Consider the following 17,586-nt stretch of genomic DNA (forward strand, 5'->3'; position numbering starts at 1 on the left):
ACACAAATTAAAGCCAGTCGAAAAAACACAAAAATAACTCTGTGGGAACCTCCCTTCACAAATAAATATGACGAAATTAAATTCCACCATTATGCCTCTTTGTTCAATCGTAAACTGGTCATTCATGCAATTATTTTTGTTAAATATCAAATGCAAAACAAAGTTCTCCGAAATACTAAACAAAAAAAAAAATGTCAACGAGCACCATCTCCCATATAAATATTATGAAAATAAATTTTACCATAATGCATTTCGGGTCATTCGTAAAGTAGTCAACCATGTTATTTTTAATAGCAAATTAAATACAGAATTCTTTCAGAATAAAAATAAAAAAGTAAATGAAAACGCCTCCACTCCTCTCATATAAACATTATGCATTTCAGTTAAGACGTAAACACGTTATATTTTATGAATATCAAATTAAAGCCCTCCAGAACAAAGTCCATAAGAACGCTCGCCCTACAAATATTACGAAATTCCACCAATGTATTTCGGTTCAGTCGTAAACTAGTTAGACATGTTATTTTTGTATATCAAATTAAGAAAACTCACCAGAACAATCGTCCTAATTTTTTTAGGGATCATCAGTTGTTACCATAGAACGCTATTTCGCTATTAGGAGTATCAATGCTCAATTAGGTCACTCACTACACTCGTGTTTAATGCTTTGAGTTTGCAAAGCTATTTAAATATGTAGAAAGTAAAAGACAAAATCCAAAATTCGTCATTTCTGCTTGTTATATCTTTTTTCTCTTTCTCTTTCTCTTTTTTCTAAACCAGAGTTAAATTTGATGATACAGGGTAACCAAACAAAAATGGGCCCCAACTCTAATTAGGCCCCGTTTCTTAATGTTTTGTCTGAATGAAATGAAATTTTGGTTATAACTAGTTTATTATATTCAAAACATCACATCAAAACATCGTCTTTGGCATTTTTTTCTCCGTTGACTGTAAAATGCTGAGAAAAACAATTTAATGTCCTCTGTTTTTTTAGGGGGGGGGTAACTCTGTATTAAGTTTGATTGATAATTGATCATTCCTGTCTTTTATTCAGTTTTTGCTTTATTAACTTTTAGTATTAATAAAGAGAGGATGAGAGAGAGAGTGAATTAAAGAGACTGAAAGGAAAAGAAAAGGAGGGTATGAGAGTAGTGGGGTCAAATCAGATACAATGAAAAAGAAAGAATACCAAAGAAAGACTGTAAACTTAATGCAATAATTGCAACTTACGGATGATCAGAACAATTAAAATGTAGTTTATTGTGCACAAAAATAAGCGAGTATGTATTTTGCAATTATAATATATAAGAAAAAGTTTTAGAGAAACAAATGTTGATCAACTTTTATATTGCGCGGTCGTAAGATACGCATATATATATATATATATATATATATATATATATATATATATATATATATATATATATATATATATATATATATGAGCAAATAGTTAATAAAATATGTTAAAAAAACACTTTGAAATGAGTTAAAAACATATTTAATCTGAAAAGGAAACACTAGATAAATGGATAGTCCTTAATCCGCGGAGTTTCGAAGAAATACTTTCCTTCTCATCAGAGGGTAGGAATTAGCAAAATGCGGGATCGGATTTTGCATGCAGAAGTATTTGATGAAACAACAAGTAAGTCAAAGATCTTACTTGAAAACGAAAAAAGTTAAGCAGAGGGAATATGGTAAAGAAAAAAAGGTGATTACACACGAATGGATAGTCTGGTGGAAGATAAAAAATCCAGTGACGGTAAACGCCATATGTAAAACTTCAAGAAAGTTAAAAGAATTTCCATTTGTACAAGTAAAATCCAAGGAAATCCCGTAATTGGAAGAAGATGGTCCATAATAATCCAAAGGCAGAAATCCATGGAATAATTCACAAAAATGTGTACAAGGAAAAAAAGAAAAGATTCCAATAATATTAATAAACGAAAAATAAGATGTGCTTTTCACTCTACTTCCGAGACATAAATATAAGTATATATATATATATATATATATATATATATATATATATATATATATATATATATATATATATATTTGTGTATATATATATATATATATATATAAACCCAATTACTCAACGCTTTTCATCAACTTATCGTGTTTTTTTTTCAAGAACGAAAAATATATCTAAAAGTTTTACATGTAAAGTGTATCATGTACCACTTTCAACTCTTCTTCGTTCTTGAAAAAAAGCCCACGAAACTATTAGGCGAAACATAGAGTAATAGGGTCTTATTTTTTTATTTTTAGTTCATCCTTTTTATCATTTTTCTAATATATATATATATATATATATATATATATATATATATATATATATATATGTATATATATATATGTATATATACATATATATATATATATATATATACATACACATATTAAAAACTAAGAAAACGAATGAGGGAGGAGGGGAATTTTGGTTTCAGTTCGTTTTCTTAGTTTTTAATCCAACTGAAACCAAAATTCCCTTCTTCCCTCATTCGTTTTCTTAGTTTTTAATTTATCATTCTGACGTTTCCTCTTAGAGGGTCAGACGATAAGGCCTTAAGGAAATTTTAATTTCACCTGCCCATTTCTTGTTTTTTTTGGTATTTAAATTAAATTATGTTTCCTCTGAAATTTCTCCTTCCATTTTGCTGTACCAAAAATTTATATACATATATATATGTATATATATATATATATATATATATATATATATATATATATATATATATATACATCATTTAAAGACAGTAGTTTTTGTGAATATATGGTTAAGCGGAAGTTCTAGTCATTTAGAACTGTTTTAAAGCTTCACCACTCACTCATTTTTCGACCAAATTTCAAAGAATTATTACAGTTTATAGATCACCTTTTCAGCTATATTTTGAAAAATTCTTTCAATTTCCATCCAATAAAACAAAAGTCTTAAAAAACGTTAGAAGGTGAGTGACGTCTTTTTTATGACTGGTTTCCATAGCAGCCACGTCGCTTCAGCTACTACTGTTGCTACCAATTCACCGAAGTAACAAGTGAAACAGAGAGAATGGAGAATGAAAGGGAGATAATTAGGGGGATTTATTGAAAGCAGACGAATGCTGTACATTATTATTATATATGTGTATGTTATGTTCATGGGGGCAAAAAATAAGACTGGAATGAAACATAGAACAAGTGAATTGATTGGAAGCCTGGAAAAATCATGAATTACAATAGAAAAATGCGAGCATGAAAAGTTATATGGTTAAGCTTAACATGGAAAATTAAAGAACTAGTTGTTAAAACTGGAAAAGAAAAGGACAGTATATTTTAGTAAAAAAATATGATAAATTTATCACTTAAAATATTGAAGCATTAAGATTTTTTTTAATTCAATTCATAACATTATATAATCAATTTTTATGGAATATGGATAGCTTAAGTTTTATTACATGGAAATTGTTTATGACAATAATTTGTTGAAATTACATTTGAAGCCGGCTATGTTATCTGCAGGCAAGTAGTCCCGTGGCACACCATATCTACCACAAACGAAACGCTGAATAAATAGATATATGTTAATAGATTTTGATGTACTTACTTGCGAATATATTAGAATTACTTTGGCAGATCCTGAGTTCACGAGGTGTAGACCTTTTGGGACCATAACTCCATAAAATTCCGGACATTCCACAAAGACATTTTATAATTCTTAGTCCAGGAGTCTTTGAGAAATACCTTACTTTTTATTCATTTTTATTTTATATACATAGAAATTTTTTATAATGTAATATATATCCGTTTTTTTCTTTCTTTTTCTTTTTTTTTCTTTTTTTGTTCGAGGCTTCCTCGCACCTTTTTTCTATTCGTCGATTGGTCACAGTTAAGTGTTTTTCAATAAACGTGAAATTAAAAATGGCACAGCCAAGTTTTATGGGTTATGATTGTCGAGTGCGAAGATTATAACAACGGCACTTAATCGTTTGACTTGAATCAGGAGTTTGGAAGTTAGAAAAAAATGCTTTTATCTTTAGTGTAAATTTAAGATTGCACTTTCATCGCAGAACGCGTTATTTGAACGGCGCATCTTCAGAATGTTTTGCATTTTTAAACTTACTTTTGTTTTGCTGTTAAGTTACGTTGAGGTTTTGAAAGTTGAAATTCTGATAGATAAATGTTTCTGTCTGTCGAAAGTTTTTTATGTTTAAGTGCAAGGGAAATGGGAGGGGAAAAAGAAAAGTAGGAAGGAAAGATGGAAGAATTAAAAGAAAGAGTGACTTATTACGTCAAAGACAAGACAAACATACAAGGAATTAACTAATGGTGAAAAGGGGGAGAAAAGAGAAGTGGCGTGAAGGAGAAAGAAGATATAGAACAATGAAATAATTCTAAGAGGAAATGAATGAATGTAGACGGGGGCTTTTTTGCTAGGATCAAAGTGTAGTATCTGCTCTCATACTACACTTCAGTTTTCTGTTCTTTATCAGAATGAGGCAAGTTTTAGCTTTGTTTCAACACCTGCCCCGTCATCGCAATGTTTCAGCCTTGTGCTTATTCTACAGAGGTGGAGAGTACTGGAAATTTCGGGAGACTTCTTGTCACTTAGACTCCAGGAAACATCATAGGTTGTTCTCGTGGAATGTGATCTGACATACTTGCTGCCTTTGAACCCCTAAACTTAAAAATCCCCAACCAATTTAACTTGCAGTCAAATCCTTTCCCTTCGCTACAGATCCCAGATGCAGGAAAAGGTATACTCTAACACGTGTTTCTCTCAAACCGCTTGCCTTTAGAATCCCCTCACTGCTCCCTGTTTCACCAACCGTAATAACATGAAGAAATGTAAATGTAACATGAACATCTTGCTGTAAAACTTCCCGCGTTCAGTAACGCACTATAAATCTGGTTCCTGATGAAAGTAAGAGCTATTTTCGTTGAAAGGTTACAAGTGTAATTACTGGAGCACATTTTGTGAAGTAGTTGTAAAACAAACACGGGAATGCAACATTCAGTGTAAACGATTTATTTTATACAATTCATTGACTACAAGGTGCATTTAACAAATAGCTAACGTGGGAAATGTTTTATTCATATTTTTTTAATCTTTCTTTCTTTTTTAATTTATACAGGCCTTTTTACTATTATTGTAGATTAACACCCTGTGCGAAATCACCCTCACAAAAAGTCAGATTCTATTTTTTAAGCGATTGTGTGTGAACGCACGGAAAAACTTTGCGAAAAAAACTACTTAAGAATTTAAAGTGTGGATCAGTTTCGCATATACGTTTAACGTAGAACGATCTTGGACCATACTAACTTTTTAGGTCAGTTAACCATATTTTTATGATAAAGGGGATAAATTCTATGCGTTTTCTTTTTTAGAAGGGGTTTAATTTTTAGGCGATTATGTGTGGTTTTATAACCTCGTTACTTGGGCTTAGGGTTAGTGGTAAAAAAATTGGATAAATGCTCTAAATGTAAAAAAAGGGGGTCGGGAATGGGGGGATCATTTTACGTTAAATTTATATACTAAACTGATTTCCTATTTTAAACTCTAAATTAACTTTTGTTGGTTTTTGTTTGTTTGTTTGTTTGTTTTTTGTTTTTTTTCCAAGTTTTTGAGTCATCACACATAATTGCTTACAAGGATTGTGAAAGTTATTTAGCGAAGGCTTTTAATCTACAAATTTACTCTTTTTTTGCGGTCCCCCATTCTTATTTCTTTTTCTCACTTATGTAACTTTCTCATTTTTTTCTGTTTTACTTTCTTAAGATATTTTTCTTTTAATCTTTTTATTTCTTGCCTTTTCTTCTTTTCTTTTTCTATTTATTTTGCTTTTATTGTATTTATTTTTAATATTATCCACCATTCTTCCTTTTTTTTTTTTTTTCAAAGGAAATAATTTAAAAAATCAACAGTAAGTAAGAACAGAAAACAGAAAAAAAGGAATAATTATATATTAAGCAAGCCAGAGTTACGTACGGATGTTAGAATAAATACGAAACAGTGGCTTTTTTGTTCAGGGTGTTTGGTCAATCTAGAAAACGTCACAGCTGACTTTTCTCAACACTTCTACTACGGCCACAAGAACTCGTGAAGATTATGTGATACGACAACTTGGAACTATTTTTAGTTCCACAGAAACAGTATTTTGTACCCTTACTTCGACAAAACTTGTTACTGCTTGGTTGAATATAGACCAGCTTTGTTAGGTCGTAGCAGAGAGACAAACGAGATAGTCTAATAGACTTGTTTTTATCTCCAACACGCAACCGACTCGAGATCATGTTTGAACATTGACAACACAAACGTTTACGAATGAAACATGTGTGCATGTATGTATCTATGCATACACACAATGTATGTATCTATGCATATACACAATGTATGTATCTATGTATATATATATATATATATATATATATATATATATATATGTACATATGTATATATACATATGCATATATATATGTTTGTATACGCACACATATATACATATGCATATGTATATATACATATGTATATGTACATACGTACATATACATATACATGTACATATGTATATATACATATGTATATGTACATATGTATATATACATATGTATATGTATATATACATACACACACACGCACACACACATATATATATATATATATATATATATATATATATATATAAATTTCTCCTATCGTTATTGAGAATTTGCCTTTTGTAAAAGCAACATCGCCTGATAATGTTGACTGAAACATATGCATGACTGTGTAGCGATACTTAAATGTTTATGTAAAAAAAATAAATAAAAGTATATTTAGCTTCATTTTAGTATGGAGCACTTTTGTATAAACCTCGTTAAACTCATTGGATGTTTTCATTATTTTTTTTTACATGGAGGTCACCACTTATCAAAGCCCATAAGCCACGCGTGTACAGCAATCAATGGGATAGTGTTGTAGTATTCGTTAGTATTGGAGATTTGATAAAGTGTCATTATTTAAGGGGGCTGTTCATCAGAAATTTGTTTATGTTGGACTTGAAGACATCCAGGTTGAAGTCAGGTGGAAAACAGGCAAGCGGCAGAGAGTTCCAAAGGCGTGCAGTTCTAAGAAAGAAGCTTTGTTCATGGAATCTACGTTTTGATTTAGGCACAGATAAAGAGTGGGGATAATTATTGACAGTGGTTTAAGCTAGACGGGTGTTTATCGTGAAAGATTGGTGAGGGGGACCAGAGATTAGAGCTCAGACGAACACTTGCCATGGAAATAACGATAAAACAAAGATAGGCTCGCAAAGTCTCTTCTGTGGGAGAGAAGTTGCAAGGAAGGGAAAAGGACATCCCCCACTAAGCCACGAAGTCTATTTTGTATTCTGTCAAGGCAGGATAGGCTGTTTTTAGCAGCTTCTGCCCAGATGTGGCAGCAGTTTTCCATCCTTAGACGTACTTGGCTTTTATATAGATAGAGAATTGCATCAGTAGTGAGATATCTTCTGGAGCGGTAGAAGGATCCTACCATTTTCCCAGCGACCTTGCCAACAGACTTGATGTACGTGTTCCATTTCAGATCAGGAGTAAAGATCAAACCTAGAAGTTTATCAAAACATAGGCCCTCCCTTAGACAAGAGCCATCCATTTTAATTGATGCCAGATGGGGATTAAAGCGTTGATGATGTAAAGATAGGAGCTTGGTTTTAGATGCATTAAAGGTAACCAGCCACCTCTTCCCTCACTGTACCTCGCGCTCAAGGTCAGAGGAGAGAGAATCAGAGAGAACTTTGTCATTTACGGGCTTTGATGTGTTGCCATAGATGGTCGTGCCATCAGCAAAGATGTCAACTAATTAATTTAAGTATGTGTTTTGGGAGATCATTGATGTAGATCAGGAAGAGAGTTGGGCCCAGAATGGACCCGTGAGGGACTCCAGCATTGATATTGCGGGCCTCTGATTTCTGCCCATCAACTACTACTCTTATGATCCTATCAGAGAGAAATGATTTAATGGTTGAGAAAACATTTCCAGTTATACCGTAGCTGGAAATCTTGTGAAATAGGCCATTATTCCATACCTTATCGAAGGCCTTTGATATGTCAAGAGCAATTGCCCTAGAAAGGAAGCCTTTGTCGAGAGATTTGCTAATCCTATATAACCGTTAGCACATCTGCTGTACATCTAGCAGCTTTTTAAAACTATTAACCTGAAATAAATTATATATAACTTACTATATATATATATATATATATATATATATATATATATATATATATATATATATATATATATATATATATATATATATTTATATATATATATATATAGTAAGTTATATATATATGGCAATTAAGCCAAACATGGATGAAACGGGGAATATTCTGTGTAGCTTAATTGCCATATATAGTTTCATAACTTACTACCTTGCTCTACCTATGTATTGAAGTAAATACTTAAATTCTACACATAAAATTATACTTCCGTATATTAATTCATGTGATTAAATGAAGTAGTCATATATATATATATATATATATATATATATATAACTACTTAATTTACTCACATAAAATTAATATACGAAAGTATAGATTTATGCGTAAACTTTAAGTATTTACTTCAAAAGTGCTCAATACGTAGGTAGAGCTAATTAGCCTGAAGAGTACTAGAGTGGATGAAACGCGGAATATTCAGTGTAGCTTAATCGCCATATATATTTTATAAATTACTATATATATATATATATATATATATATATATATATATATATATATATATATATATATATATATAAATTAGAAATCATCATTTTTATACCTATATGTTACACGCTTTCGCAATCATCACTGCAGGAAGTTACGATTTTCGCTGATCAAAGGATTCCAACTCCCTTGACTCCATTTGTAAGGAATTTTACCCTTAACCCACCACCCCTCGGATTAAGAGAAATTTAGTGTTTATAAAGCACGCCGTTATTAAGACGATCTATAGTAATAGAGCGACCGTAATGAACCGGCTTAAACAAACAGCTGATATAAAATATAAAAATGTTTTTCAAATGTTTACAAATATTTGAAAACCCTAGTAAAAAAATGGATGCTTAATAATATTTAATTATAATAAAAGAAGAAAAGAATAATGACGTAAGCAAAATTAATTTATATGCAAAGAGAAGGCGGCTTAATAAAAAAAATGATAATAATTGTAAAGGAAATAATTTCTACTACTTTTAACAAAATGTGTTCCCTTGTTCTTTAATAAATTTTATGACTAAAATACGTGTTAAGTATGGAAGACGTTGCACAGCAATTCATTGCTAAGTTCTATTCAAAAATAAAATAGCTTATACGCTCCTAAGGGGAAGATAACTTCGAATACTTTCTGCAGCAGGGGCAAATTCTCCTCGGTACTTCATGTATCCGGGGCAAATAATTCCTGGCTACTATTTTAACACAGGAATAAATCACACTTTTACCTATACACCCCCTCCATCGTAATCTCAGGATGTCGTGGTCATCTTTGTGATCACCAGAGAACTTGTGCGATTTTCCACGCATTTGTGAGGACGCATTTGTGAGGACGCATTTGTTCTGTGACATGAAGGTTGTCTCAACGGTGGAGGATTAACCGATGTGTATATATATTCCCGTGTTAGTCTCTACTTCTCCTGTGGTATCGTCAATTTCTATTTCTTCATCAGGTTCGTTGGATGACTTGATTCCTGAAGGTGTCGTTCCTGTAGGAGCTCAAGATATGTGGACGGATTTGAGGTTCATAGTGGTAGGTTGTTGCGCATCCACAACTGAGTATATTTTATGGAGTAACCAATGATTGTGAAACGTCACTCGATTGCTTTCATATACTCGCACTTGATATCAACAATCTTCCCCATCTTCGTTGATCGACGAGTGTAATTACCATCTTGCTTTTAGACAAAGACTTCGATTTGGAGTTTCTGAAACAGACGACAATGCTGATTGTAGAACTGTTTGTTTTGCATATGCCGTTTGGACATTGCCAATTCTTTCGTTTACCTATTTCTTTCCATTGTTTCTGCGTTTGATATTTATCCCGTAGGACAAGAATGTGGTCTTTAATGATTCGACCGTATAACATTATGGCTGGAGACATGTCAAGTATTGCGATAGATTAGTAATGCTCGAGCAGCCCGATCATGACACATATGTCCGTAGCTATCCAGCTTGTTGGGTAATATACGTTTAGCTGTCTTAACGACTAATTCTGGGCGGCCATTGTTTTGAGTTTAGTCGGCTGATGAGATATATTTCACAGTTCTAAGGTTCAAACGATAGTCTTCTTTTTTCACGTGAAGTGTGTTATCAAGATGTCGGTTTGTCATTAGGATCACTTCTACTCATCTAGTATATCGATCGGTGTACACCGAATAGTTTACAAGTTTTTATATATTTTAAATTTTAAGCTTTTTCAAATGCCAGTCAATGATAGATTTTTTTATTAAATGGAAGTGTATTTGAAAATCTATAGATCAAGGACTTTCTTTTATAATTTCTTATTTTAATTTTTCATGGAATAATGAATATTGCAGATCAATCGATTTTTGTTTTCATCATTATTTTTTCATGTTACACACACACACACACACACACACACATATATATATATATATATATATATATATATATATATATATATATATATATATATACATGGCAGAAAAGAATAGACATAAAGAAAAATATTTTTCCTAAGTTTAATATATGCTTATTTATATTAACATTTTATAATAGTGCTGAAATAACTTATATTTCATTAAGATAGCATCTAACAATATTGAAGCATGCCACGAACAAAAGGAGCATCAGACCTATCCGAATTTCTGCGAGGGCGAACCGTGGGTAACATGAAGGTGTTCTTAGTCAAGCAAAATAGCAGGAAATCTTTCAATACTCCTTTCTACTGTTATTAGAGTTATCTTACAATTCACAAGAGAGGACAAAGAGTTCAGAAAACCTCATCCAGGTCGCCCCGGTTCCTCTGAAAGAACTTTGCGCCTTGTGAAAAGAAATGTTGAAGATAATTCTCGGTGCAAAGCCTCTGACATTACAACGCAAGCTGGTTTTAGTTCCAGAACATCTGTCAGGTATCTCCACAAGCTGGGCTACTATGGTAGAGCTGGGAGAAGGAAAGGTCTTCTTCGTCCTGCCAATATCAAGCGCGGAAAAGATTTAGCTCCTACTGTTTCTATGGATGTCTATTTTTTCCGCCATGTCTGTGTATATATTTAACTTTCATTATCATGAGAGGTTTTAATTGAAAAATCATATTTATCCTTATCTTTGTAATTATATATATTTAAATTAAAATCTATCCTGATAATAATAGTACAATATACAAATTGATGATAAAAATAAAAATTGAATGAATTGCAATATTTATTAATCAATCAAAAATTCAGACACGTAATTATAATTAATAAAATCCCTAAATCTACGGTTTTCAAATATGGATTGAAAATATATAAAAAATATAAAGAACACTTAAGTTTTAAAACACGAATAATTTACTCACACAAAATAACTTTCATGTCTTTGTAAATTTTTTTCTTTAATTTCAAACAACCATTTTCCTCCCATTTCCAAATTTGAATTGCATAGTTATGGTACATTACCTTACACTATTTTCATAAAATAATAATAATAATAATAATAATAATAATAATAATAATAATAATAATAATAATAATAAATTATTCTTTTAATCCACTCAAATGATTTTGTAAACTTCAAACGAAGGTAATCTGTTGCTGCAAGGTTACTGAAGCATAATTTCCCAGGAATATTATCCTAATAGATTATTTGCTCTTTTATGCAATGTGAAGCCTAGCGTCCACAGCGTGAACGGTAAAAGAAACCATGCGTAACTTATTCTCAAAACATAACTCACAATTTACCAATTTATTTTCAATTCGTATTATTTGGAGTCTTCAAACTACTGTTGTTATCTTGAATCTTATTTTCACAACGTCTCGGTCAATATAACATCTGGCCTTCTTCAGGTGTATCTTGTCGAATCGGAAATCTTTCCGTTGAACTCAGGAATCGTTCTGTTGAACTCGGGAATCTGCATGAAGTGAAACTCATTATTTAATCCACAAGGATAGCATGCTCTCGTTCCCTCAACCATGACTAAGTAGAAACCCTTAGTAATTCACAATTGTATGTTGAGCGTCACCCACATTAAGAATTGGATCTTCAGCCTCCAAAAGAGTGTAATTTACAATTGAATTTTACCAGGTACTTTATCCTGCACGAAAGCATGCAGAAATCATTGTCAAAACTTAACAATTTACCAACCTTTTTTCAATTCGCTTTGAATACTCATATGGCACGTATCAAAGTGCTTGCTTAATTCCAGAACTGGGTCAGTAGGAATTTCTATCCAAATTTGTTTGCATTTAACCCATCTCTGGCACATTCTCTGGATTTATCTTGCAGGCCATAGTCAACGTTTCTGAAGTGTCACCATTGCAATTGTTGATTTGATTGTTGTTTGACGGCCGTTGGTTCTTTTGTTTTGTTTTAGGGTATATCAACGTTTTCGGGATTTATAGTGCCGAGTCTGGTCATTTTGAAAAAAAAAGGTCTTATGCGTCACGTTCTTTATTATCTTCCAATATTCATTTATGTTGTTTAATTTGGTTGTTTTGTAGAAAAATATTGTTTTACTTGTTTTTCGCTTGACTGAGTTTTAAAAAGGAAGGGTAAAAAAAAAAAACAATAGCATCAATGTTTCATGCATTTAAGTCAGGAAGCTGATATCTTCAGACAGCCTGATTTAGTAGCACCAAATTACCAGCATCGGCAACGAAACATACATCAGAAGGCACAACTTCAGTTGTGATAAATTATAGTATAAGAAATTTATTAACTAATCGTATTTGCAGCTTAATTAGCAGGTAGTTTCATTACATAGTAAGGAAGAATATATTAAAATCTTGAAGTTTCTATTGTGATGTTTTTTGTGTTTTGTTTTTTTTTCAATATGGTGGTACAAGATGATCACCATATTCTTTGGGACCCATGGAGCAGTGGATAGAGGCGTTGAGTCTCTACGGTTCTAAGTGAAGTTTGAAGATAGCGATTTCAATCTTACTCAAGCGGGTCAAAGGATTAGTTGACTAAAACGTGGTGAGAAAGGCAGTAATTACTGGGGATACAGTTTCAAGACTCAGCATTTCTATCCCGTCGCGGTTAATCACTTGAAGAAGGCCAGAGAATGAGTCGGGCGAAACGTGGTGAAACAAAAACAACTATGTAGATAAGGATAACAGTCCGCAAAAAGAATGAATGCACATCCGTTTAAATTACATCAATACTAAGTAAGGCGGTTTGAATCGGCTACCGACGGAAGAGGAGTTTTATGGGAATATAAAATTCACAAGCGATTCCTAGTCACTTTTATATTCTCATTAGATTAACTCTTTGTATGATTTTCTTTCATTCACTATGCAGTTGTACTTACACAAAGCGGTTTTTTTAATTCATATAATATTTGCTGGGGTGAACCAAGGTTATAACTTGGCACAGCAGTTTTAATATATTATTTATATCGGCAGTAAAGGTGTACTTTTAAATTTAATTGTGGGTGTTTTCTCCTTATTTGCGCAGAGGTTATTTCCCTTGAACTGAGTTCAATAGTCACCACTTGTCAAGTCAAATGCCCCTCAAGGATAAGGAAACATTGTTGGAATGATTATCAAGACTATTATCGAATACTTGTGAAAATGGTTCTATTAATTATTGTTGATTTTATTGCTTTTTATCTTTGTTATAATTAATCAAATAATTTTAATTAAAATTTCAAAATAACTAACAATTCAAATTATTAGGATTTATGTGATCTGCATTTTTAATTTAGATGGGTTGTATATGTACTCTTTCGTTACGCGCAGATTGTATTTTGACGTATCTGCGTCGTGCGGTGCCTCGCAATGCATATGCGCTAAGAGTGATATTCTGTATAGCTTAATTGCTATATATATATATATTCTAAGTTTAATATATATATGTGTGTGTACGTATGTGTGTGTGTAGTTTTATATCTATATATATACATATATATATATATATACATATATATATGGCTTTATTCACATATTGAGCACTGTTGAGGTAAATACTGAAATTCGATATATAAAATATTATACCGCCTTATAATATTTGGTTTGAAAAATGGAAACGAGGGCGAGCTGGACTGGTTATCGGGTGAAGATATATAAGTTAAAAGGGCGTGACAGTTAAAAGGGAGTTAAAAGTATAGTTAAACATAAAATTAAAAGTAACTATATATATATATATATATATATATATATATATATATATATATATATGTATGTATGTATATGTCGATATATATATATATATATATATATATATATATATATATATATATAAGCAAATGTAATCAATGAAGACGTCCAAACTAATCTGACCAAGTATTGAACTTTTTCTTTGTCTTTACTTTTTCTTCTCTCTCCATTTTTCTTTTCTTTTTTTCCAAGAAGCCAATGTAAAAGACCCACTCTCGTTACTACGTATTTCCGTCTGGTCTAATAAACCAAAATTCTGAAAACTGATCATAACTAGAGACGTGTCCATGTTTTCGCTTTCTACCTTCTCCAAGAGGTTTTCAACATTAACCAATAATCGCGTCTTCCTTTTCCCCTAATTTTCTGCTACCCGATCTTCTCGGTCTTTCCAACTAAAATCGAATGTTTTCACCGCCCGTTCCCACACAGCGCTACATTTTGCCGCCATTTTTCTATTAAGGCGGCCATTTTGGTTGTCTGCAATGTCTACATCAGTTAAGCAGATTTATTTTCTTTTCGAAAAAATGACAGCTGTATCTATCGAATGCTTTGCTACACGAGCATCGCCGTGGTGGATGTTGATTTGAGGACGAAGCTTATCCAACAGTTATCGATACTTATAAGTCAATGCTATGTTCTTGCTAGTGTACAGTATACTTACTCCTGACAGACAGTAAACTTGATGAAAACATTTGTAATAATTAACAGAGCCGACCGGATGATTTACAATGTTTTCATTGGGTTTTATTGTTACGATTTGTCCAAGGCAATTAAAGTGTGTGTCTTCGTAATTGAAGAACACTCACGATAACCAGTTTAGTATCCCCGTTGAGCAGTGGAAATATATTCTAGGTCCCACATAAGCAGTTTTAAACTTTAGCAGGAGAAGTTCAATGAATCAGAAGAAAGCAATGCTACTGGGGTATTATCAATGGTGAGGGTATGAAATTTCCCTTTATTTTGGTTCATCATTTCTGGTCTAAACGAACTATAGGTTATCTGCCCTTTTAAAACTCTTATAAAACTAGTAATGTTAAGTTACTTTATATTGCGATAGATATGACAAGGGAGACTATTTATGCTTTTATTAGTATTAATTATCTCATCCTAAAGGAAGAGATATGATTAAAATTAAAGTTACTTTTAATTTTATGTTTAACTATACTTTTAACTGTCACGCCCTTTTAACTTATATATCTTCACCCGATAACCAATCCAGCTCGCCCTAGTTTCCATTTTTGCCATAGGAAGCGTAGGAGTAATGCCAACATTCATTTTTACTATATCAATGATTATCATCAAACAATTTTTACGTAATTTGAACTTCTCTTTTAACAATTTTCTAACTTGGTATTTATTCGATCTGTCCTGATTTTACCGTTAAATCATATGTGTTCATTACAGATTCTACCATCTTTCTCACTTTCGCAATCAATGTCCAATTAATGAAATTTTCTAGATAAAATGTATATAAACGAAAAAAATTTCATGATGTATGAAATCATTACATTATTGATTAAAGCACCAAAGGATTTGATGTATATGTTCCATTTCAGATCAGGAGAAAAGGTGAAGCCCAGATGTTTGTCAAAGCATGAAGCCTCCCTAAGACGAGAGGCACGCAATGTATTCAAGTTTTATGTTGACATCAACATCAGCATAGAATGACTGAGAAGCAATGTTTGTCTTGTTTCATTAGCTTTATTAAACTTTATTAAACTTTATAACTTTGTTTACATGCAATAACAACACAATTCATTATCACTGTTTCCATAATCATCATCATCAAAACAAGCATCATCAAAATTGTTAAAATAAATATTAAATGATGTGATAGTCTAGATAAAACAAATTCCTAACGAATATATCTATTAGTTCCTAAGATACACGGGTTACAACGCCGCGAAACTTTGAACCTTTTTTCTGGCGTCTTTTTGAGTAGCGCCTAGTACCGTATGATTCTGGGAATCACATATATTCTCGAAATGTGCAAAAAAAAATTCTTTGTAAATAAAGTGTTTTTAAATTATATATATATATATATATATATATATATATATATATATATATATATATATAAGGCTCTGAATAACTAATGTTTATGTGATGTTATATATATATATATAACCCGCGTATATATATATATACGCGTGTGTGTGTCTGTGTGTATGCATGTGTGTTTAGAATGTATACATATTTTTATTATTGCCAGTGATAATGTCTATTGCCGTACTGGAATTATGTACTTGAACTGCTCCGTAGAATTTCGTATGTGATTGACTGTTCGTAAACGTACTAGTTACATCTAGCGAAACTGATGAGTTATATACGAAACAACAGCCTGTGCATGACCATATATATATATATATATATATATATATATATATATATATATATATATATATATATATATATAATGCGATGCCTCCTTTCAGTCTCAAGAGACAATGGACACTTCTGTAAGGGTAGCTGCGCATGTAAATTGTAAGGGAAGGTTGCGCTATATCCAACCGCACTTCTACAACTTGCAATCAACTCAGCATTGGAAGAAATCACTGATGATTCTGATTCACCGGAACAAACGTGGGATTTGCTAAGCAGACCTGTATTCTCTGCTGTGGCAGATGTGCTTGGCTACACAAAGAAGTTGAATGCGGACTGGTTCAATGAGAATGGCCAAGAAATTAGAAATGCAATAGATGAAAGAAACCGAGCGTTAAAATCAAAACTAAGTAATCCGACTAGAGCAAACCAAAAGAAGCTGAAAAAACTCAGGACAGACGTCCAGAAAAAGCTAAGAGAAATGGAAAACACCTGGTTGCTGAAAAAGTAATCTCCCTCTCAGTACAGACCAATAAGTCTCCTGTGTGTCATGAGCAAGTTGCTGGAATCCATATTAAATAGAGAAGTAGTCAACCACCTCAACAGAAATAACCTTCTTAGTGACACGCAATATGATTTCCGTTCTGCTAGATCTACAGCAGATGTGCTAACGATTATATCTCATAGGATTAGCGAATCTCTCGACAAAGGCTTCCTTTCTAGGGCAATTGCTCTTGACATATCAAAGGCCTTCGATAAGGTATGGAATAATGGCCTATTTCACAAGATTTCCAGCTACGGTATAACTGGAAATGTTTTCTCAGCCATTAAATCATTTCTCTCTGATAGGATCATAAGAGTAGTGGTTGATGGGCAGAAATCAGAGGCCCGCAGTATTAATGCTGGAGTCCCTCCGGGGTCCATCCTGAGCTCAACTCTC

General features: G+C 32.3%; 2 protein-coding genes across 2 annotated transcripts in view; one reads left to right on the plus strand and one right to left on the minus strand.

Moving 5' to 3' along the window:
• The window catches only part of LOC145259180 (solute carrier family 4 member 11-like), a 533,927-nt gene extending 530,266 nt beyond the window's left edge, over positions 1-3,661 (minus strand). Inside the window, exon 1 of the mRNA XM_080116942.1 lies at positions 3,590-3,661. The gene's annotated coding sequence lies outside the window, so the exon portion shown is untranslated. The remainder of the gene's footprint in view (positions 1-3,589) is intronic.
• The window catches only part of LOC145259183 (uncharacterized), a 375,138-nt gene that overhangs the window by 222,668 nt on the left and 134,884 nt on the right, over positions 1-17,586 (plus strand). The gene's annotated exons all lie outside the window — the stretch shown is intronic.

This window comes from Euprymna scolopes, chromosome 34 (genome assembly GCF_053919585.1).
Source record: "Euprymna scolopes isolate OS-2025 chromosome 34, ASM5391958v1, whole genome shotgun sequence".
NCBI lineage: Eukaryota > Metazoa > Mollusca > Cephalopoda > Sepiida > Sepiolidae > Euprymna > Euprymna scolopes.